The sequence below is a fragment of the Triticum aestivum genome, chromosome 2B, assembly GCF_018294505.1.
Source record: "Triticum aestivum cultivar Chinese Spring chromosome 2B, IWGSC CS RefSeq v2.1, whole genome shotgun sequence".
In the NCBI taxonomy this organism is placed as follows: Eukaryota; Viridiplantae; Streptophyta; class Magnoliopsida; order Poales; family Poaceae; genus Triticum; species Triticum aestivum.
This window is the reverse complement of record NC_057798.1, coordinates 463,118,232-463,122,770: the sequence shown is the minus strand read 5'-3', so window position 1 is coordinate 463,122,770 and position 4,539 is coordinate 463,118,232. Positions and strand designations below refer to the sequence as shown.

Genomic DNA, 4,539 nt, shown 5'->3' with positions numbered 1-4,539 from the left:
ATGACAAATTGGCTACGAGAGACGTAGAATTAAGTAATTAAGCAGTGAGAACTGAGAAGGCTACTTGTTTGATCTTAATTAGGAGTGCGTTTGCTTCTGCAGTTGCTCAACACTGCTGCTAATGTGTGCTCTAGAAGAAGAATAGCGTGTCTGAACTCCAAAGCATATACACACGCGTACGTGCTGAACAATTACTGGTCGATCTCTTCCATCTCCTGCCGTACGTACGTGTGCTGCATATTACTTGAGCCAGCCAGCCACACGTACGGTACTGCTGCTATGAATCCTCCTCGCAAGACGATGACCCTGCATGTTGACAATAGCGTACATGGCGATGGGATCAAAGAGTGTAGTTGATCCCCAAATCTGCCAATTGCCGCCTGCTTTTGAGCCCAATGAAGTGTAGTTATGTACTTATGTTGACACTGATCAAGTACACTAAAGTATAGCCCGATGAGCTAAGTAAGGAGCCATCCAATTTTGAATGAAAGTTATCAAGTACTGCACTTCACATACTTATCGCCAAATCTGCCAACTATCACCTGCTTTTGAGCCCAATGAAGTGGAGTTATGTTGACACTAACTGAGAATACTAGCAAGTATAGTACCAATGGACTGAGGTAGTATTTCTATGATGGAGGGAAGGCGTGTATATATGGAGCCACAGCCATGCTAATTGATGAATAAATCTCAAGTAGTAGCATATCTCACACTGCTGATAACAATGTCAATTATGCTCATCTCCACATTCCTCGTTCTACTTGTTCCAGTTTGCTTGTATCTCAGGGCTAGTTGTAGATCAAAGAACCCAGCCGTGCTTCCCACAGACTGGCCAATACTGCACATGTTCCCTTCCTTCATGGCCAACCTCCACAACCTCTATGACTATTTCACCCTGGTCCTCGCAAGATCAGGCCACAACTTCAGGGCGCATGGACCACCTGGCACTGGGATGCGCCTCTTCATCACATGTGACCCTGCGAACGCCGACACATCTTCACGACAAACCATGCCAACTTCCCCAAGGGCACGGAATTCGCCGATATCTTCGACATCATGGGTGGCAGCCTCTTCACCATCGACGGTGAGCCATGCCGCCGACAACATGCGAAAGCCAAGAGCATGCTCAGCAGCCCGCGGATCGTTGCCAGTATGGCGGCCTACCTCTGTGGCAAGGTGGAGAACAACCTCCTCCCTTTGTTCACCCGCATGGCGATCGCCGACACTTCATTCGACATGCAAGAATTGATGTCGAGGCTTATGTTTGACCTGGCTGCTACGCCTCTCTTCGGTGTGGATCCAGGGCTCCTATCCTCAGACATGCCGCCCATGGACGCAGCGGTTGCCCTGGACATGGTGATGGAGGTGGGATTTTTTAGGCTCATGATGCCAGCTTCTTGTTGGAAGTCGATGAGGTGGCTAAATATCGGCCCTGAGAGAAAGCTTGACATGGCACGCATGGTGCTACGAGAGCTCGTCCGGGAGATGATGGAGAAGAGGAAGATCACCACATGTCATTTTGGACATGGCAAGGAACAAGAGAGTGTGGATATTATTTCTTCCTTCCTCGAAGACCCAGACTACGCCAATGTTGACTTGCTCCATGCGGTGATCATTAGCTACATGCTCGCTGCGAGGGACACAATTGCCACAACCCTAACATGGATCTTCTACAACCTTGCCCAAAACCCTAACATCGTGTCAATCATCCGCAACGAACTTTCACCCATTGCATCACGCAAAGTAGCGGTAGGAGTGTGTACCCCAGTGATCTTTGAGCCAGAAGAGACCAAATCTCTAGTATATTTGACAGCCACCTTGTACGAGACTCTCAGGCTGTACCCACCAGCGCCTGTCTTGCGCAAGACGGTGGCCGTAGATGACATCATGCCGAGTGGCCATGAGGTGCATGCCGGTGACACCATTTTTATTTCTGTCCACTCCATGGGGAGAATGGAGGCTGTGTGGGGTAAAGACTGCCTCGACTATAACCCACATAGGTGGCTCTCGGATGATGGCAACAACCTGAGATATGTACCATCTCACAAATTCTTGGCATTCAACTCAGGCCCGAGAATGTGCCTCGGCAAGGACATTGCAGTTATGCAAATGAACACTGTCATTGCTACAACGGTGTGGAACTTCGATGTGCAACTGGTGAAAGGGCAGAGGATACAGCCCAAGCCGTCCATTATACTGGAGATGGAAAATGGGCTCATTGTTAAGTTGAAGAAGCGAGAAATGTAATAGACTCTCATTGTATGTAAACGTACTTACTTGCCGGCCACTAGGGCAGTTCTACCCGTTACCACATTATAGTCAAATAATAAAGGCATGCATGCATCGAAATTTATATTTTTTTACGAAAAACAACCAATGTACCACCATTTATTACTCCTGTTGTATGAGACACGGTATAAAAGCATCGAGACCTGGTGATTCCTCCATATTGTATGTGACTATCTACATGTGACATGTTGCTAGTATGTGGAACTGACCCAACCGGCTGAAAGATGTTTTCCCAGTAGATAGGCACAGCCTCGAGAAGCCGAACATCCCCATGGAACATGTACGGGTGCTTAACAGAATAATGGAACCAATTGATCGATGAACGAACAGTCTTGCTTCAAATCTTGGCTGGTAACTAGCTATTACACAACTTGCCAGCATCTAGACTTCACCGGTAGGCATGTTCAACATCATAGCGGATATGCTCGCTATACTCGTTGAAGGGGCTAAAGGGACTGGACAAATTAGTGGTACAGTTCATCATTTAGTAGTAGATGGTTTATCCATTCTACAGTACGTGACACCATTCTCTTTGAGGATAAAGCAAGAAACCTCAAGCTCCTTCCATGCTTTGCCTTTGAGGATCTTTCGAGTCTTAAAATTTCTGTGAGAGTGAACTTTTCTGTTTCGAAGAGGCCACAGACTCGCGTTCAGGTACGTGAAGATCTTAATTGAACCAGAAGAAACAATTCCATTGCTTTATTTTCTTCCTGATCACAAATAGTTCTATGCTCTTCGTAGGAAGCATGTGGCCTTGTGTTCTCTCTTTAAATCACGCATGTGAGGTCCCCGATTCAATCGTACACTAATCATACACACAAATGTGTACGATCAAGATCGGGGGCTCACGGAAAGATAACACAACACAACACTAAACACAAATTAAAATAATACAAGCTTTATATTGCAAGCCAGGGGCCTCGAGGGCTCGAATACATAGCTCGATACACAAGAGTCAGCGGAAGCAACAATATTTGAGTAAAGACATAAGTTAGACAAGTTTTGCCTTAAGAAGGCTAGCACAAAAGTAGCAAAGATCGAAGAGGCAAGGCCTCCTGCCTGGGATCTCCTAACTACTCCTGGTCGTCGACGGTCTCCACGTAGAAGTAGGCTCCGTCGGGGTAGTAGTAGTAGTCGACGGGGGCAGCATCTGGCTCCTGGGATCCACCATCTGATCGCAGCAACCGGGTATAGGGGAAAGAGGTAGCAAAGCAACCATGAGTACTCATCCAAAGTACTCACAAGCATCAGATCTATTCTAAGTATGCATCAGTGTCAAATGGAAGGGTTGTATCACTACTAGGGAAAAGCCTAGCAGCAGCGCGGGTTTTAGGCCTATCAGTAGCGCGGGCAGGAGCGCTACTGATAAGGCGCTACAGATAATGCTTAGCAATAGCGCGCCTATATCCACACTACTGCTAAATTGACTTAGTAGTAGTGCATTGTCATAACAACGCTACTGGTAATTAGTAGTAGCGCTTCCCCTTTCCCGCGCTACTACTATTATTTAGTATTTTATTTCTTTTTTATTTCATGTTGTATTCATACACCTTTACACAAGTTTTCATACAACAGGAATTTAGAGATTGTTTTTACATCATAATGAGTTATTACATCACGGGGTGAAAGAACTGTGGACTAGTTTCAAGTGGATGTCCATCCACTTGAAACTAATCCGCGGTTCTTTCACCCAATGATATAATAATATCATCATCATCATCGTATCATTAACAACTTATCATCATAATACATCATTGTCATATAACACCTCATTATCAAGTACTCCTCATTATCAACTCTAACACATTACCACATAATAAACATATTGTACCTCATAGGACCTACTACATTCGATTAAGACCTACTACATTTTCTAAGGTAAAATACCAAAAAACAAGATAGCCCCTGACCCTCCATTATGGAGAATGGAGATTAGCCTGTCTCCAATTCTTGCCTTTCGCTGAATGTTACTTCCAAGAACCTCCTTGCGAATGTCCATACATTTCTTCCATTCTTTGATGAACATGTGTTCACGGGTTTTAGAAATCCGATATGCACAGGTGAGCTCCATAGATTTACCTGGCAGTATGTTCAAAACTGAGAGGCGACCATGCAGAGACATCAGATGAGGCACACAATCCATCGGGAGTTTCTGTTGAAAAACATAATAATAACTTCGTAGTTAGCAATGATGTACTAGTTTTAGAAGTATGCAAAAGATGCACGGATGTCGTAATAGTAAAAAATCTT

General features: G+C 45.0%; 1 pseudogene; it reads left to right on the top strand.

Annotated features, from left to right (window-relative positions):
- Positions 1 to 710: 710 nt before the first annotated feature.
- Positions 711 to 2,377, top strand: LOC123041404 (noroxomaritidine synthase 1-like; annotated as a pseudogene).
- The last annotated feature ends 2,162 nt before the right edge of the window (positions 2,378 to 4,539 follow it).